Below are 22,214 nucleotides of genomic sequence, written 5' to 3' on the forward strand. Positions count from 1 at the left end.
TCGTTTCTGTTTAGATGTAATGCCTAAAATAATCTAAAACACTTATCTAGTTAAAGATGTTTATGCAAAGTTAATCTCGTGATTAATACCGATGAATAAATTATTAGATTTAATTATTAAAAAACGATAAGGAAAAAACTATTTAATCATTTTTTATATTTAAAATTGTATTTTAAGTCTTTATTTTATATATCATTATCAATTATGGAATTTAAATTTGTTTCAAAATGTATTCAAAAAAGATAATTATCATCATTCTATGAAAAAAAATTTATCCTTAATATCCGGCATTTTTTTTCTCGAGAGAGAGAATATAATGTGTGAAAACAGAAGTAATCTACTATACAAGTATAAAATTGATACTGTTTATGGAATAGGTGGTGGTTTTGGAGGTTTGGGCCATGGTTTATATGATCCTCAATTTGGTGAAGACTACCCACAAACTTAGCTGTTAGACATTAAATCGAAATGAATATAGATAATCCGATTTATACTTAATATATGGCTGTATTGATGTATTATTTTATGTAAATATCCATAAATTTTTGTTCATCTTTTAGATTAGTAAATATAAATTATTATATCGCGTGATTTTATTATTATATTTGTTTTGGTATTGGCTTTATAAAATGTAAAAAATAATAAATTATTCTACGAAGTACCTCTTAACCCTTTTTAATTTGATATCATCACAAAATGTATCAATTTTTAGACTATTATACCGTTACTCAACTATATTAGTTTTTAAATTTGACGTAAATTTAAAATATATAAGTTTTTTTTAAATTTCTTGATAAATAATCGACTAAAAATCAATTGAATAACACTTTGATGTTTCTTCATTCATTGTGCGGGGTCAAAGATGCTTGATGTAAATAAAAAAATTTGCATATAATTATGCCTATAAATTTACATAGATATCTCAAGTTCTTTCCCAATTTAAAAAGTGTGTCAAAATCCCTTTGAATTTTAAAAATGTCGAATTCAAAAACTAGTGAATTTAAATAGAAAAAATTGATATTTATGCAGCAAAAAATAATTTGAATGTTTTTGGAAAGAGAATATTAAGCCTCTTAATTTTAACACTGCAAGATTTTGGTTTTATTGGGGTTTTTTGTTGAACTTTACAATACCTTTGCCTCATGTAAATGGGTTAGTAATACTAAACAAGATTAGCTTGTGCGATAAAAAAATATACTATCTAATATAAATTCGAAATTAGGTCGTTATAAAATCATTTTTCTTTTATACATTAATATTATACCTATACTTTAAGCCTTCGTTTTCAATCTCTGTGAATTTATGCACCAACAGTATATATTTTTTTATTAAAATAGCGATGTAACATAAAAAAATGGCAGATAGAATATCTTTATGCCTTATATGCGCAGAAAATAATAAGTAAAGTTTATAAGATGTTTTTCTGACGTACTAAACGCAATATTGTGTTGTTTGAATGGTTTATAGACACACATCGTGATGTCCAAAGCTTGATATTATGATTTCTGGTGGTAATTACATTATATTGTATTATTTTGCAAAATATTAATAGACATATGATGATTTCTAGAAATCTAAATAATCCCAAACATCAAGCTTGGATTCTTGTGAAAATATTAAAAACTAGATAAAAATATATTAGACTTATTGTAAATAAAAGTCAAATAGAAATTTATTTTTTTACCTAATAGAGCCTCGAATGTATTTCTTGAAAAACTTAAATATTATTCAAAGATAAAAACCGTGTAGTTTCAGGTTTTATAATATTACAACAGAGCTGTCTTTTAAAGATCGAATTAAGCTTAGCTAAATACGTAAAAATACAAGAAAATTAATAAATTTATAGAAAATTAATACTATTTAGCATGTGAACCGGCGAAAACCGAGAAAAACTTGTTCCTTTTTGGAAACTAATGACCAAATTATAGTTAAAATGTTAAAAAAATGGATTCATTGTGCGTAAAACAACAAAAACCATGCAAATTTTTAGTCAAGAAATACCAAAAGAATTTAAAAAGATATGAAAAACACAATTGTAGAAATCACCTTTGCTACTTTCTATTTTAAGCTATTTATTAAAAAAATAAACCAAAACCTTTACGTATATTTTCATATATATGAAATTTCTTATAGCTGGCACATCGTAGCGAAAAATTTTAAGCCGAATAGCCTTAATTTAAATTGTAAGTGTATTAAGCATGTCAAAAAAAAAATTTTAAAATTTCAATAAATTATAAGAACTCATTATATTTTTTATATAAAAAATTACGTTTTTAATATTACATATTCTGCAAATTTCGGGTGTTATTCATATTAATTTTTTAATATTTTTGATGATCAAAGCTATGGTTATTTTTTTATTCTAACAAATATCATTTTGTTATATTTTAGGGGTTTTTGATGTTTTTATGTCTATGGTTTTGATCTGTATAGTCTTTTTAAAAAAATTAATATCAATTACTAATATTAAAGACCCAGGTGGTGCTTATAGTTATCCGAATTTTCTATACATAATACAATAATTTTTTGAGTTATACAAATGTTTAAGTGCAAAAAAATATTCATACTACCCTTTTATAATCTTTTGAATCAAGTATATCTATTTACAATTTTTTTATAATTCTATAAACTATTAGTTTTGAATCTATTGTAAATACGATTCTAACATTAAATGGATTAGTTATTGGGGTTACAAAAAAGAAATAAAATGTCCCTATTATTTTACCCCACTAAAAATTAGCAATACACTCTAGAATCATTTAGATATCTTCTAATAAATATAAATATTATTAAAGATGGATATTATTATATTAAAATAATACATCGTATATTAAATCCATAGACTCGAACTGTCTTCAATTTATGCTTGACCATCCAAATTGTTTAGTTACGATAGATACTTTGCATCCTGTTCAATTGAATTATTTTCTTAAAATTGAATGGAATATAAATAAGATTTTAATGTACCTTTAAATATAAAACATATTTATACTCAAACATATCTTGCGTCTTTAAAATTTAAAAGAAAACAAAATTTATATAATAAATGAATTTATTTTATTTTTGGAGCTAAAACTGATGAGAAAAAAAACACAAAGCATTTGCGAATATTTAATGTGTATTTGAGATAGAAGAAGAAATAATTGGTGTTCAAAGTGGTGGTTAAGGTCTAAACAAAGATAATATGGATGTGAAAAGACTTAAATTATTAATTCTTGATATTTGAGATGTATAGAATAAAATTATGCTAAGAATATTTTTGAATATAAATATGTACGACCGTTCTATAGGGCTTTCTAAAGGTTTTCTTGGTTAAAAAAGGATAAAAACTTAGTGAATATTATCTACTTATGTTGAATACATCCCCTATTTAGAACGCTCAATTAGAATTTTTTCCGTTTTAGCTCATATTTGGGCTATAATTTTCAAAGATTATACATGATAAAGTTGCATGCAAGAATTTTAGTTTGTAAAACGAAAAAAGATATTTGAGGCAACCGGGTTACTGAGTGGCTGCTTTGGGAATTCAAACAATTTTATAAATATAAATTCTTTAAAAAAAACTATAAAGCTAGCTTTTTTCATTTAAAATTGTGGTGTGGTTTTTTGTATTTTGCGTAATTACGATTTGCGATCGGTTTAATAATCCAAAACTTGATATAACTCGGAAAAAATTACAATGATATTTGAACAATGCACGCCTAAATTATATTAACTTTCTAAAATAAATATTGAAACGATATCATGAATTATCAATGTGTTTCATCTTCTATATAAAAAAATAAAATAAGCATTACGATGATGAAACATAAATTTTTTTTTCCATGTTTGCTTTTTTTGAAAAGAATCACATCAAATGAAGTTGAAAATAAAAGTAACTTGTTTTTAAATTCTGGAATGGGTTATTTTGGAGGTTTCGGGAGTGGATTCGGGGATGTTGGTCATGGTGTCTATGATCCAAGATTTGGTTATGATTGGCCATGGTGAAATAAATTATACATAAAATGCCTTAGAAAATATTTTTTATTCATAATATAATTTTTATTTGTTACATAAATCTTTCTAGAGAATAATAACATTTATTATAATGAAAACACGAGCGCTATTGATTGGGATTCCTTGATAAAGCAGCATAAGGATTAATCCGTATAAAATTAAAGGATACAAAAAAAATTAGATATTATTTCTGATATTTTAGACTATTTGAGACATGATTGCAGAATCTATTATTTGAAATCAAGCCGTGTAAAATATAATATTAATAAAACTCTTTATTACCTTAATTCATCCAAATATTCTTTTCATGTATCTATTATCAGCACAAAAATTATAAGAGCACGAAAATATATATAAAAATTGCGCATATTTACCTAATTAGGTATACTTACATGCTGTGTAAAGTAATAAAAAAAATGAAGAAATACAAGTATATGTGTATAATGTATTTATATTGTCTTCATGTAAGAATTGAATTTCATAACATATATCATTCAATTCATAGGAAAAAAAAACATTTTGGAAATATTATTTTTGGCAAATAAGAATTATTCCTTTATAATTTATTCACCTATAGAGAATTTATATAATATATTGTTCGTTAAACAGAAATTATTTGATGTATAGACGACAAAAAACACAATGTTTCAGTGAAATATAATACGCAAGATAATTAATCCCTGTATAAAAATTTCAAAATACGCCACAGCATGGCATTTTATAGGTCAAAAGCATCATAAGGAGCATATTAAGAGTCTGAATGTTTCGATTGCTACAGAATCATACACAAAATATTGGGATAAATATGAATAAATATAAAATGTGCTGTTTTTACAGATAAAATATACATAATTTGGTTTGTATACAGATGTTTCAAATGAAAAACAAAAAAATCAAAACATCTTCTAAATTTTATCGGTAAAAATGTATTTAAAATCATGTTAAATCTTTATGTCTGTTTTATGTTTTAATTAAATATTTTCTATCCAAAAGATGACTTGAAATTATTAATTAGAGCATTTCTCTCGAACATGAAATATAGGGTTTTATGATCAACAAAAATTAGAAAAAACGTTGAATACGATGTTTATATTATGAAAAATAGAATACGTTAAGGCGTTTTAGAATATAAAATATACTTTTTTAACTCTTTTGGGCATTTTGGTTTTTTTATATCTTTAAACAGTAAACTTAAACGGTTACTAGTTTTTAAAATTTATTATTGGATTTTTATTGAATTAAAAAAGCAGAGAAGAATAAAATAAACAGTGGAATAGATGTTTTGAAATTATAACATCAATAAATGCGCTTCTGCGGGGGGGGGGGGTTCATTTTGCCGATAATGGCTTTGATTGCTTGCACTTGTGTTCTGGAATTAAGTTAATTTTTTTCTGCGACGAAGTCTATGCAATGTATAAAGTTAAAATTTTCATTTACTTTTAGTCTTTCTTTTAGTATTTAACATATTCCTTGCAACTAGGTGGCGTTATTTATCTGTTTATTAATCAACAATGTATTTAAATAGAAGGTTTTTTGACCTTCAATCTTTTTTTTATAGATTATTGTTTGAAATTTTACACCACAAATCCATTACCTTGTCATAAAAAAATACTTTTTCCAAACGCTTTACTTTAAAGCCCTGTTAATAATTTACCAATCTAGGGTATTATTCGAAAATAGTCTTTAGAACTAATTTATACCATAAAAACTGTCTCCAATCTTTCAATACAAAAGATATTCTAAATAAGGAGGAATGTTAAAATCTTACAAAAATTCTATACTTAAATTATTTATAGTTTTTTGATAAAATTCCTTAAGTCAATCAAATTCCGTCTTATAGTATGATTTAATAGATCTAAAATCTTGACATGATAAGCTTTAGATTTTGTACGTTGCAATATTTACGCATAAAATAGCACAGTGGAAATTATGGATGTAAATTCAGTTGTGCAATTAAATCAACTGGCATTGACAATTGTAATCAAGAATATAAACTAGAAATATAATGAATTCTAGATCCTTTGTTTGTTTTATTGTATTTATTCATAAAAATTTCATTTTTGTATATAATTCGTTGGAATTATATGGAAGTGTTTTTATTATCTAATGCCCCTATAGAAGTTGAACATTCTTTCGATCTATAAAAAATCTTCTATTTTAAACGAAATAAATACATATAACCACATTACTAATTCCATTATAATAATTTACAAAATAGATAAATGAAAAAACTGTTTTTTTAACATATATTTTTTGTGTATATACTCTTAAAATAAAAAAGCATATTCTTTAATGCAAATCATGTACTTGATATATGCACATTTCAGCAAAAATTCACCCGCTGACATATAAAGTAATAATATCTTTTCTGTGCCTGCTATGCTGATGGAAAAAGATAAAAATATAATCTATTTTTATTGAATTTTTGTGATTATAAAGCGATTTATTGAATAAAATCGAAAAAAAAATTAAAAAATTTTATTCATTATAATCTTATTTTATGTCTAAAAATATTTTTTTATTTGAATTATGTGTAAATAAAGTTATTATAATCATTATAAATTGGTTTTTAAAACTCTAATATTATTAAATGCAAAAATGACTAAATTTGACGTGAATTCTCAATTTTTTTATATATCAGACCAAAATGGTAAAAAAATATCTTGGTTTTATTTTATATTTTGCAAATTATTTTAATTTTCTGCACAGTATATTAATCTAATTTTTGTGTATATTTTTCTCGCCCTTCTTTTAAGCATAAAAAAATAGGTTGAATCGTTTGATCTTATACTAGAAATTAATGAAATCCATCTTTATGTAAATAATATATTTATCATGCGGATTCAAGTGTTCTGTGGTTTTTATGCTTTAATTTTTTTGTCTATAATCTTTGCGCCAGTAGATATGCATCGAATCATACAAAAAAAATTTGTATCTCATTACTCTAAAAGTAATTTTATATCTTTAGAAAACTAAAATGTTGCAAAAGTCAATGATTTCATATATAGCAACAAAAGCCAAGCTTTTCTTTTTTTATTTATATACTTTAATCATTAATAAAGGTTTTTCTTGATATTTAGCCAAGTAAGTTGTAAATTTAAGTCTATAAATAACCTTTAATTTTTTGATAATGGGTTTCTATAATATAAAAATTCTGCAACTAGCCGCAAATGAAGCCTTTTAATATTTAATTGGTTTTTATACTAAAGATAACCTATTAAATTTACCAAAAATTCAATAAAGTGCATATATAAACTTCACTAATAAACAATATTGGATCTTTAAACGTGTTACAAATATAATTATTTATATTGTCCTGGGTACGGAAAATGAGCATATTTTGACCATCTCTTCCATAAAACTATGTAAATAACAAATTTTATAATCTTAAATATTTTTAAGCATAGAATTTATATTATATTTTTGATAAATAAATAATTTATTTTCCGAATTTTTAACATTAAATGTAATTCACAAATAAAAATAACACATGAATTTAAAAAAATCAAGATATAGATGTAAAACTGCCTCGAAACCTGAAACATCGATTCTCATATGGCTGATTGTAAAATGTCACGAATGCTGTTTTGAATGATAATAAATCTTAAATATCCGATAAAAAAAACTTCCGATGCAAATATTTAAGGGTATTTTTCTTTTATTTAGTTTCACACTCTGTAGAGCAGTAAAGGATATAAAGAGTAGTAGACTTTGGGCTCATGGTTTTGGACCAACTATTGTAAGACCTCCTCAAATTGTTGATCCAATGTTAAGGCATACATGGCCGTGGTAAGGTTATATAGTGTGATATTATAAAATAAAATTCCAATTCCTAGAATCTAACACAATGGGGGTAATTATATGTTTATAAATAGCATTATGACAACAAAAAAACATTAAAAACTTTAAAAAATTAAATTTGAAAATAACCTTTTTGTAAACATATTACATTGCAAAAGAATTTGCAAATGATAATCTTTGTTTCATATAACCTGTGTTTTAGGCCTTTAAACCGAAAATATTAGTAAGGTGGATAAAATTTTTAATTTTAAAAATAAGTTTTATCCTTTTCAACCCACATTTAATCGGCTATATTTTGTTCTTTTTGATATTAAAAAATCACAGATATATAGCTAAAGAGAAAAATCATATTTTTAAGCTAATGGTTTTTTATTATTACAATATATTTTTCCAAATTTCGTATAAAGATCATATAAATACATATTAATAAACTACTTGCATTTGTAATTCTATTAAAAATATAATTTTTCTACACAATGCTCAGAGAAAACTGACTTAGAAATACTTTACCTAAACACTAAATTTTATTTATTAAAAACGACTTTTTTTTAAGAACTTCTTATAACAAAGAAACATGTTATGCTGTATTTCCAAAAAATGTGAATTAAAATAAAATATATATTTGAAATGTGTGGAAATAACTATACAAAAATTAAAAAATGTAAAATCTTTAATGATATTTTATACCATTATTTTGAGGAAATACAAAAAGAATAAAAACTACAGCACATATTAATAAATTTTGGAATAAATAATTTTTTTGAAAAAAAAAGGTTTTGAAAAAACAATATACAGGTTTTGTCTACGATTGTATACTCGATAAGGCGTTCAGTAATTCATTTTTTACGAGGATTCTAAGCTCTTAAAAATTGTTTTTTATGTACACTAAAAATATAAAGGTGGCCTCCTAAGGCATAATTATTTAATTATTTTGCAACTTGTATCAAATATTAATATTTTAATCGTTAAATAAAAAGTCTTGTAATTATCTACTTATAACCGATTTTCCCAATAAATACAAAATTTAAATGAAGTAAATGGTTAAAAATTAAATTTTAAAAAAAATTTAATGTAGGCTATTGACATAAATCTTGTTTTTTCTGTAAAAAAAGTCATACTACATGTGATTTATACAATAAATCGAGCAAAGATTACAATAGAGTTTGGAATGTTTTAAGAATTACAAAAATATGTTATCCTACATTTTTAAACGTACAAAAATTCAGAAAAATTATATCACAACATCTATTGGGTTTTTTAGAAAACTTAGACACGTTTATAACATATTTATAGAGCTTTTGGGCTAAAGTTATAAAATTGTAGCCAAAAAAAACATTATCAATGCTGTATGATCGAAAGTTCTAATAAAAAAGGGATATTTATTCATGATACTTACAAATTCATTATCAGGCTATTTTAGTTATTCATTAAAACTGAAAATAGTATAAAAACAATAAATAGACAAAATGTAAAATTTATTTTTATAAACTTATTTAAAAATTTTATATTGGCATAGTAATAGAACTTGCCTGTAGAACAGAATAAATTTTATGCGTGAATTACATTTAAAATATAGCACGGCTAATTTCTTAAAGTTTTTTCTTTTTCCTTATAGATTAAATTATATGGTTACAAAAATCCTTGCTTTTATATTTATAATTTTTTTCGGTGGATTTTCTATTTTAGCTAATTTTAAGATTGTTTTATCATCTATAATGTCGAATGAAGAAATTCATACTAGAAGAATCTTACATTTACAACTATAAGGCAATAAAGAAGAGAATGAATATCTAAACTTAGAATATGGACAATCTTTATTAATAATATTGTAAAAAAAATAAAGCAAAATTATTACTAGTTCCTGATAAAAGGCTATTTAAAATAAGAAAGTCTAAATATCTGATTAAGAAAAACAATACGCTTATTTTTCATTATATGATAACTAAACGGCTATTATGATTTTAAAAAATAGTACGCAAAATCAATTTACTAGAAAAAAAATTATTTAAAAAAAAAAAACTATTTATTACATCAAAACCTTGATGCATAAAATGATCTATCATCTTTATATATGCTGAAATATTAAAACATGTGGGAATTTTTACAAAAATCTGAAAGCAAAATATTTATCAGGACAGAAATGTTTTTCAATTAAAATCAAAATGCCAATACAGTGATGGTTGTATAAAACATACATAAAATAGCAAATGTATATAAAAATACACCATGTCATAACTAATCGCATAAATAAATCGAAAATTAAGCATTCAATTTATCTTTAGAAGATAATAAATTAGATATTTATGGCTTAATTTTCTTTTTATAGATTTATCTATTTAGACGTGGTCAGAGTGTTGGGAATATTTTACAACTCCTTGATGCATCATTTGGCACCTCCACTGATCTATCTTCATCAATTTCTCTTCTTCTCTCAAATGAGATGAGTTCAAGTGTCTTGCGGTGTGTGAGAACTTGCATGTATGCTTCTACTTCGTCCGGGATTTAGGTGATAATATAAATGTATAAGATGATAATGAAATCGTCAAACTGGTATTTAAAGAAATTATAAAAACCAACAGGAGGAAATAAATTTTAATGTGATAGTTACATAGTAATTAAAATAGATTCGAAATGATTTAGTGTATATGATAAAAAGAAAACTTAAAACCAACTATAGTTTTGAAAAAATAAACTGATTCAATAAGATTCATAATCAAATATAAATTCCATAAATCTCTTTGATGAAACACTTATGTGATTTTAATTGTTAAATTAGCATAATGTATCTGGAAAATACCATAAGTTAAAAATCAAAAAATTAGGATTAGCATCAGAAGCGCTCGCAAACAAATATATTCACACAAAAAAATTGTGTGAATATATCTTTTAAGCTAGTTTATAGAATAAGGGCTTGTGTATGCGAAGACAAAACGATACAACAACTAAATTTTTTCTTTAAATAACACACATATACTTTTTATAAATTAGAGTTTTGTTTAAAAACCAATCGAACATCATAAATAAGAATATCTGCTTGAATTATGATAAATGGTGAATTTTAATGCGATAAATATGCGTATATTTCCACTTAACCTCTTTTTATTTAAATAAAATAGTTTAATATGCCAAATTATATATTCAAGATGATTTTTGGAATTTAATATAATGTGAACAACTATATTTCGGCTCATTACGCATGAAAATATGGTTAATTGGCATTCTTGAACTATTAAACCTTTTAAAAAGTTTATATGAGATATGCTTAACAAAAAAGTGATTAAAATGTTTAAAATGTAGTATTATGCTGAATATTATTTTTATTTCTATCGTTTTAAATTCTAAAAATAAATATAATAAAACCAATCAATATAAAAAATATATGGAATTAATATGGTGTTGTTTATGTTGTTTAAGAGGATACTTTAGTTTATACTTTAAATTTTACTTTACAGCTAGAAAAATACCTCTGATTTAGCTCTGCAAATTTGCACCAAGAGAGGCTAGTAATTGCAAATTATACGCATAAATAATTCTAAAAATTGTAAAAATAAATTTTTTTTAATAAAGCATATGATGTAGACCACATATAAGAATATTATTTTATTCAATTATAAATAAAGTGGTATTAATTGTCTTTAGCTGTAGATATTCAATTTAAAGTGATATATGGTATAATTTACATAATTTTATTTTCTTGAATGCTGTCGGTCTTCGAAAATGGAATTTTCATCTATTCAAAATGATAAATGTGTTTTGGTTTCGTAAAATAAGGGCAAATCAGCAACTATACTAAGTTTACAGACAAAAAATACACTTCCCAATAGTAATGGTAATTATTATTAAAATAATATTCATTTTGGAAAATAAATTGCAAATTCACATTCAACAAATAATGTTCATAGATAATTTTATGTAAATCTTATTAAAAAAATAATTTTCAAAAATAATTTGAAACTTACGGAGCTATAAAAAGATAATTTCTTTGATTATAAAAATCTACCCATTTATGGGTTAACAAATTAAATATTTTTACGATAAAACTATCATAGGGATTTGATGTGTAATACGATGCGATATAAATAAAAAAAATTTTAATAAATAAAAAATTTTATTTATTAATGTGATTTCTAAATTGCATATAGTAATCAACGACATTTTTTTCTAAAATATATTATTTATGGTTTTTTACATTTTTACAGCTTAGGCTTATTTGAGTAAAATTATGAATTGCTTTTGCTGTTGATTTAGTCGATATTGTTAATTTCTTCATGCAATCTCTCTATGCAATATCTTCGTACATTACTTATTGATTCTTTTGTTTTTCTCAAAACTGTTTTTTTGTATTTTTGGCTTCTATATATATTTTTATAACCCCTTTGCATTTTTAATTTTACTAGATTGTTTTTTTATGATATATTATGCAATTTAGGCCTTTATTATTTATTTTATTTGTTTTTTAAAAATAAATTTATTGATTTATGTGTTATTAATTAATGAATTGGATAAATTATTTATATTAAAAATTGCCGTATTTCTACTATAAAATATAGGCTCTATAAAAAAAAATTTAAGTAATTTGAGTTGATTAACACTGGTCATAAAGATTCTCGAATAGTTTTATTTGCTTAGGATGGGTCTTTTTTTATGAATATTTGCGGGTTAAAAAGCCTACCTGTAATCTAATATAACTCTTATTTCGTTTCATTAACGATGGCTATTGTAATCTTTTATATATGATAATTTTCGGGTTATTTATGGCCGATTCGTCCTCTGAATACAATATCCTATTCTCAAAATATCTTTTGGCTTGTTGTACCCTAAATATAAAAAAATTGTTTCACGTGTGATCATTTTAAAATAATTAAATGTCTGACTCAACCACTATTAAAAATTCCCTATGCTTTTCATTAACTTGTAATACTCAACCGTGTGATATTTTTATCCCCTTTACTGGCTAATAGAAATTGCATTTTAATATTCTATTTCAACACCTCATATGTATTTTTTTGTCATGATTCATTGTATAAATCGTTTCTTTTATTTTTTTGATCTTATGTTTTTTATAAAAGAATAAAAAAATTGTATAGTCGGAAAGAACAATTTTACTTATAACAGAATTTATTTCAATTTAGACATATTTGCAGAAAACTTAGATACATTATTTATGTATTTCTATTTATCTTTGCGATCATTTTATTTTAATATAAAATTGCTTTTTTATCCAGCTTGGAATTTATGTTCATGCGAAGTTGTCTAGTTATTGTTTTTCCTTTTTGTAAAAGAACAAGAAGAGTGCATACATTTTCATAAGACAGGAATGTATAGAATATTACACGCTATTGTTTTACGGAAAGAATTTGCATCATTGAACAATTGAAATGTACATAAAATTTGTGTTTTAAATTAAATCTTCGCATCTTTATCCGGAAGACTCTTATATTCGATATATTACTAAAAAATTGGGTTTTATATATTTGGGAATAATTCTTCTGGATCAGACGCCTGATAATTCACCCATAAGATTTTAAAAAAACAATTCAGGTTTGATACGTTATTTTTGGTTTTTATGGATATTTTTAAATGCAAGATTTTATTGCAATATATCGAATTTTTTTATACTTTTTGACTAAGTTTTGTGTATCCACTGTATCACTCTAATTTTATTGCTATATTATACATTTATAGCTACAAAAGCGTATTAATTTTAATAGTTTTCAAATATAGTAAATAAGCTGAAAACAGCAAAAACAATTAAATCTTGTACAAATTGCACTTTTAAAAAAATGTTCGTAGATTTGAGATATCACTGCAGAAAATTTACCTTTTTATTTTTCCACTTGTTCATTCTTTAACAAAAAAAAGAATTCATGCTTAGAATTATTTCCAACTATGTAAATATAATTCATATGTTGAATCTTTTTTTTCGATAAAAAATACATTTTTGGTCTCTTTAATCAATAAAAAAATCTCGAACTTACCCTCACCATAAGAATTATACTATCATGCAGATTTTATATAAAATTTACAAATTCAAGTTGTTATAAAATCAATTAAATACAAGAAAAATATTTTATACATATGCTGGATATTCAAATTCTTATAGCATTATATGTGTCTTTAAAATTATGCACGCTGCATAAAAAATACAAATCCAGTATCCCAAAATTACGATTTATACAACTTCTACTCATTTGTCATATAAAATCATCGTTTTTTTTTAACACCAATTGATTTAAAAGTCTATATTTTTCTGGGCTAGTTGTGAATCAAAACTTGATTCCTTTATATAAATTCTACAACAATTCTTTTTATAAACGCTATTATAATAAACAAGAATTTATATTCTTATAGCTTTAAAACATTTGTACCATGCAACATATCATCTAAAGAAGACTTTTATGGTTAAACTATGCAATATCACAGAATTATTTATTATTTATAAATTAAAATTTTGATGCTTTAAAAAAATATTTACTTCTTGAAATGAAAGAATGGTTCGCCTACTTAAAATTATTATTGTCAAAATTTTATTATAAACACAAAATTCCGTGTTTATTTTGTAGAATCAATCTAATTCTTGAAATTTTTCGGAATATATTTTATAAATGGCTGTAAAAGAGAGAAGCAAATATGGAACCTTATGAAATTGTTGAATTTGTGTCCTTGTTATAAAAAAATGAATATTTTTAGTAAAAATAAAACTAAAAGACGCCACTTATTTAATACCAGTTATATCTATAAAGGATAAATTTTTTGAATTTTACTGATGTAACGCATATAATAATTGTTGAAACTCAATCGGTTTTGACTATAAATCTATATTTTGCAACCCTATACATGTATACGTAATGACACATTTATATCTTATCTATATAAACGCCATGTTTCGCTTTTAATAATTGAAACCATCGGAGCGAGGGCATTTTATGCTTTTTAACATTTTTATTAATATTTTTTTGAAAAGCTTAAATTGTAATGTAAATCGTCGAAGTAATTTGATTGTGGGAAACTCACTTGAGAATATGGGGGTAGCATCAAGATCTGTTAATATGAAATCAACAATGTTTGATAGGCGTAGATTTGCTTATGGTGAATTCGGATTTTTTTGAAAATAAAAACTTGATAGGTGTAAACTTTTAACCTATAAAATGCAATTTTTTATGATTTTATTTATCTATAATATTTAAAAAAATTATGCGAGTTCAGTTCTGCAGTTACAAAGTATGAATTTTTTTTGAAGAAGTATAATATATTTGTAGCCCTCTTTTGAAATTTTAATTTTATTCGTTATTTCTGAGCAAAAACCGTGTTCAATATCTATAATTTTGGATTTTTTTAGCTATTTTCGTTTGTTTATAGTATATTAAAAAAATCTTAGTTAGCATGTTGAGTCTTTTAGCAGTGAATATTTTTGCAAGTTAAAAACGTTTTTATGCATTTAAAATGAACGAATCTTGTTACTTTCTTTATATAATAAATATATGTGCAAAAAAGGGGGAAAGCATTGCGTATCATTAATTAACTTAAAAAATATTATAATCATACATCCATATTTATCCTTGTATTATGAGAATAAATTTCTAAAATTATTTAAATAACTTACTCAAGGTTATACTATATATTTATTCTATAAAAAGCTTTGCGCGCACCACTTTTATTTTGAATTCACTAGGAATAATCTTAATCATTGATTTACGATAAATTACGCCTTTGTGTTTTTGTAATCTTTTTAATTTTTTTTCAAGGATTAAAAGCCTATAATAGCGGCAAAAAAACCATATTCGAAGAAAATTATGCATTTTTGTATCGTAAAGAAACTGTGAATTAAAACCTTTCAATTTATAATTTTTGTAAATATTGATAATTAGAATTGATGCAATATGTTAACTTATGTAAACTTGCATATAAAGTTAATTAATCTTTAAAGGACTTAAAATGAAGAATAGGTGTGATTCAATATACAAAAAAAACACACAAAATAGTTAATCTTAAATATTATCCGTTGTATTTGCAAGAAAATTCTTACATAATATATCAGTTTAAAAATAAAAAAGGCACACACCTATCAATATATATTTGGTTTTTTTATCTACGGATAATTACAAATGTGTATTACTATCGATTTAAAGTTCTAGTGCGTAAAGCACAAAAAATGTATCTAGAAAAAAAAATGTTTTATACTTTTTCTGAAGTAATAAGCTTCAATAAATATAGATTTCTAAATTAAATAAAAATTGCTGAAAATGGGGCACTTTCAGCTATATTAAGTCGCTTGGTGTAGTTATTTAAGACGGTGAATAAATTAGATATTATTCATACTCTATAAAATATAAATTAATTTTTAAAATATTTGTATCTTTTTCATTTTAAAGAAATATTATCATTTCATCTGTTGTATTTTTTCAATGCACTATTTTAAGGCGAATGTTTAATTAATAATGTTCTAGATATTTCTAATAAAAAAAATACATTTAAATTATATAAAGTTGCTATAAATTATATTCCTAGAGTAAGTTTTGAAATCAAATCTTGCTTATTTTCTGTGGCTGATCTTATTTTCATGCAAACGCATCAAGGTTTTCGGGACTGCTTCTCGTTTTTGCTGCTATGTTTAAGAAAATCATTTTTCGGATAAATATATGTATAGAGGCACATCTCTGAATCCAATTTGTAGATCATTTACCATTTTCTATTTAAAAAATTCTAAAGAGAAATCTAATATTAAAAAAAATTACATATAAAATTTTATTGTATCACTGTTCCTATGATATTGATTTCATAATACAACTTTATAAGTAGGTGAAATATATCTTTACGAAGTATTCAATTGGAAAATTGTTGTTTCAGACATTGACAATAATATGCTAAATTTATGATTGCACTAAAACTTGCTTTTTTTCTATTTTATATATTTTTCTTTCGTGATAGAAATTCATATCGGCTGTTATAATTTTAAAGGAATTAACTCGGTATTGAGTTAAAATCAAGGGAATAAGAGAAATATATGGTAGAGGTGGCGTTTTAAATTTAAAATATATAAAGGCTTTGCATATACAATTTTTTATTGAACTTCTTCTTATTGATGTTTGAACCCAAGGACAAAATAAAAAAAAATTCTGCTTGGAATTATAATTTATATATATTTTTATATTTATATAAAGAGAAAGGAATAAAATGAATAAAGTTTCTGATGATTACACAGTAATTTAAGTAGAATAGTTTTTTGTTAATAATATTTAATTCCGTTTAAGCATTAAGTTGTAGCATATTTTCAATTTCTAAAAATGATTTCAATTGTTGGCAAGCATTTTACATATAATTATAACCATTGTAAAAGATAGTATTTCTTAAACTAAGCTAAATTAACTCAATATATAACGATAGTTTGTGTATTTTTTTATATACTATTATAAAAAATTGTATGTATAAAATCATTATTTTTTTTCGCCGATTATATATATAGAGTATATTTCAGTGATTATAAGTAGTTTTTTAGTTATGAAAGTATTAATATGAAACTCGATAAACTTTTGCAATCATAAAATATGATTATCAAAAAATTAAAACATATAGAATGCAATTGTTCATATAGTCACAGTTGAGGCAATAATTTTTTTTTCGTAATTTCATAAAAATCATCAAAATATATAGTTTGCACTCTAGAAGAAAAAAAACGCAGCAATTTTTACTTTTTCTTGAATGTAATCTTTATTTTTTTATTCTGGTCCATAATATAATTTTCGGCATATATTATACTAAATTTAAAATATTCTTAGATCCTATTCAAAAGGCTATTCATTAACTTAAATCGATTTTTTATCCAAAAAAAAATTGATGGTTTCTTTTTAAAGATTTTATATGTTTTCGGATTTTTTGATATTATTGCGCAATTCTCATCCTTTAAATCATCATTCATGTCCAAAAAAGGTTTATCGTTTCACTATGTGATTTGATACTATCTTTCTTTTTGTACAGCAGAGAATATCTCATCAATTAATTGATTAATGCTAAATTTGATATTAAATCATAAAAAAATAATTAAATTGTTGCCGTTTGTTAAATTAGACACGTTTAAAAATCAAGAATAGAATGAATACAGTATATATAACTTTTTTTCAACGCCATACGTTCTATCTCTTATGGTTGGTTATTTTTTATCTTCCATTATAAATATTTCATTTTTATAAACTGTTTATAATTTTATAATATCAATATGTTTATATATTTATAAGTTCAATTACATTACTGCGAAAATATATACGATTTCGTAGGAAATAATATACTATTGGATATCTATGTGCAGTCTCAATGCCCTTGTTTTTTTTTCTTAGTAGATTAAATTATAGATCATATTAGTATTTAGGCTGAATCAATAAATAATACGAGTAGCTGTTTATATATTTTTTTATTTTTTCTTTGGGATTTTTTACATTCATTTTGATAAAATTTCATCCAAGTAGTTTTTCAATAAATGCTGGATCAGTTCTATATTATGTCTTTAGATTATTTGTATGACTCAAATCATTTATATCAAGGTATAATATCAATTATATTCCTATAAAATTCTTTTAAATAGTGATATCATATATATTGAATTTATATTTATATTTTTTCAAACTAGTTCATCTTTAATCTCTTCTTCTAAGATATCTCCAGTTTTATATTCTTAACCTGCAATGATTATAAAATATATGAGAAAAAAGAAAAAATATACATTTGTAATTTATAAAAAATCCATTTATAACCAAAATTCACCATGAATGTCGTGCTCATGAGATTTCGCGAAAGTACGTTGAACTTTAATAAATGCACTGCAATAAAAAATTCGCTAAGTAAAATTTTCTAAATGGTTTTTTTAATGGATTAGTCAAATCTTGATCTTAACCGGCATGGCTCAATGATAAAGAAGCTGTTATAACAACTATGCAAAAATATATAAAACATCAGAAGCCATATAAATTTAGCCCAAAATGTCAATTATTGATGTAATTATTCTAAATATCAAGTATTCAAATATATTATTACTCATACTTTTTTCAGTGTATTGAATCTATTTTATATCTTTAAAAATGTTTCATGCCATAATAAAGCACTGTATCTAGTCTTTAATCTTTACCAATGTGAATTCTGTGGTTTTTTGTTGTAAAAAACTACTCTCTAACTTTAAAGCCCGTTTTAATATAAATATGTGTATATTGTAGATTTTCAAGATAGTATATTTCAATAAAAGTATTTTGTTATATGTTAACCATAAATTTCAATAAAAATTTTTAAAACAATATAATTACACACATTTATTATAATCGTAATGTTTTACGCTCCACTGGAAAAAATCGCTATCTGTAATCACGAACTCGAATTACATCTATTATGCGATGTTTGAGGGGCAAACAGACAAAAATTATAAACTTTTTTGGATTTATAATGTTTAATATGCCTTTTTTTAATTTTACAGCATGATTATACTTCAATCTATTATATATGCATCTAACTAGTCATATATATTTGCTTCAAAGACCTAAAAAATGCTTTTCTATACCATGAATTGAATTATTTTAAATATATTGAATTTATCTTTTTTTAATTTTAAAACTGTATTTAAAATGAACCTCTTTTACGGTTTCTATTTATTATACCAGGTGAATAGATTTAATTTGTATTTAAAACATTATAAAAGTAGATATTCAATGTATAAAAGATATTGTGTCATATAAAACTCTAAAAAGCTCAAGACCTTTGTGTTTAGATTATGTGTAATCCTTTCTTTCTCAACAGATTTATAATGATTATTTTGACATTTTTTTTCATTATTTTTTTTAATTTTATGCATAAATCTGATGTGAAAAAAATAATAAGAAAAAATTTCGGCACATTTTTATTTATTTGCCCATATTGTTCTTTGAATAAAATCTTTCTTTGTCGCTTAATGTTCTACTGACTTCCTTGACTCGCTTTCAAATAAATATGGTCAAATGTAGAATTAGTGGTGTATCCGTATATTTTTTATCTTCATTTATCTCGCATTCGTATATTTTACGTAAGAGAATGTTTAAATTGATTGTAATAAATATATTCAATATAAATGAATTAATCGTGGTTGTTTTAAATTTACATGGATCGTTTATTGAAAAGTAAACTAATTTCTTTCCAACATGTTTATCTAGTTGGCATTAACTTGTTCTTTTTTAGTCCTAACTTAGGGAATGTTTTTAGTTTGAAATTTGCGTTTTTTTACATCAATATAAAAATATTTAGTCACGCATAATAGATTCTTTGCTAGTCTTTTTGTCGCTGTATTAATACAATGGTTCCCATAATGCTCGATCATTATCTGCAAGTTGTCTTTTTAATGATGAAAATCATCACGGCAAGGTTTATCCGATTCTGTTTGAAGCATTATATAATATGTTTAATGATATTACAAATATAATTTTCTTAAGTCTAATATTAGACCAGGGGTTTTATCGCTCTATATCTATGTTTTTGTATTTTATTGATGTTGTTTATTAATTAAAGAATTTATGTGTAATTTAGTCATAATTATACAAACAATTGTGAATTGAACAGGCTGATCTATTGTTGTATAAAACAAATAAATATGTAATATGAAAAATCAATCTTTCCATAAAATATGTTTATAAATATTTGAACATTTAGTAGTTGTGTTACGCCGACATTGTAAAAAAATCTTATAAAATAATTTTATTCATATTTTACTTATTATGGGTGCGTGGGTTTTGTTTTTGATTCTGATTTTACGCTTTTTTGAACAGAAAGAACCTTTTTATATGCCAAATTTATTTATCAATCACATGCTTCATTAATTATACATATTAAAACCTCAAGAACTAGAAAATTATATATATTTGAAGAAATATGTAGAATTCTGGTTATTTAAAATAAATTTTTTCTACTATAAATAAGCAAATTTTAGAAGTTTTAAACAAAATTGACACAGTTTACGGGCCAGTTTCTTTATAATTTTTCAATATTTCAGCGCAAATTAAATGATTCTTGCGCTTTTAGTGAATTCTATTTATATAAACAGAAAAATTATCGCATAATTTGAAAATCTGCGGTGATTCATTTTAAAAAAAATAATACTAATTTATAATAATTTCATTCGGGCGTTTAAACAATTTAGTTTATTTATTTTTTCAAAAGACATTTATATGTTTTAAAAATTAATTTTTCGGACTAACAGAATCGTTGACTGAATTTTTTTTTAATATTTCTAAATAGTTTGTATGTTCTATCTATCATCTATTTGTGTACCTCATTTCTTAAATATAGAATTTTATATTTTTTATGCCTATTTAAATCCCAAAAGATCGTAATTTAACACAAAAGTAAGCTCATTTTATTATGTATTCTCATATGCTATATATTTTGATAAAAATTTGATTAAAAACATAAATAGGGTGTATCTTTATTTTTTAAAAAAGAAGACGATATATCACTCTAAATATCAATGACGTTTCGGGGGAGAACCATTAGCTACGTAAAGACACGGATATGTGATTACAATATTTTTATTTAGCGTGAATATTTGTGTTTGTTTCTCATCTCTCCTGATCGAACTATATAGTATTAAAAAAAAGTGGACCACGAAAATTATTGGAATAAGAAAATATGAGATAAGATAATTGCAAGGAAAATTTGATAAGTTATCATACATCTACTTATATCAAGTGTATATCACAAATTTTTACAACAAATCATTGATTCGAAAACGTTTTGTGTGCTATTAAAGTATAAACTTATCAGTTCACTAAATCCAAAAGTAATACATTTATATAAAATTATTTATTGTATATTAGATATATTTTAATTTTATCCAAAAAAAACGTATTAATAATAAAAACAATTGACTATAGAATTTATAATTTAAAATATAGAAGTGAATTATGTATTGAATGATTTTATTGGAAATAAAGCATATAATACAATCTTCTCGGTCTTTTTATATTTAAAATCAAAATATTATTGGATATGAATTTAGAAATATCAAAAAAAAAGCCCCTAATACTGGACCTAGTGACTAGTTTTTTTAAAGAATCCTTTTAGTTCTATGAAATGAAAAGATGAATCTCTAAAATGTGTAGCTTTTCTAACTGAATATTATTCACTGTTGGATATATGATAATTATTATTTTTATAATTATTTATGCGGAAATTGATGGATTTTTCATTTATCCAATAAATCATTCAGTCGTAACAAAATTAGTAATAATACTAGTGTATAAATCCTTTACTTTATAAATTTATCTAAATATAAATTGTATCTTACTTTTTTCTGTATTTTGGTATTTGTGCAAAGATGATTTAAAAAAAAGTTATAAAATGATTTCATATGAAAGTCATTAAAAACGTTTAGTATATATAATTGTATATAGCATTTGAAATACATAATTTTA

The sequence above is a fragment of the Rhyacophila brunnea genome, unplaced genomic scaffold (genome assembly GCF_057557595.1).
Source record: "Rhyacophila brunnea isolate RB1 unplaced genomic scaffold, BYU_Rbru_1.0 scaffold_84, whole genome shotgun sequence".
NCBI lineage: Eukaryota > Metazoa > Arthropoda > Insecta > Trichoptera > Rhyacophilidae > Rhyacophila > Rhyacophila brunnea.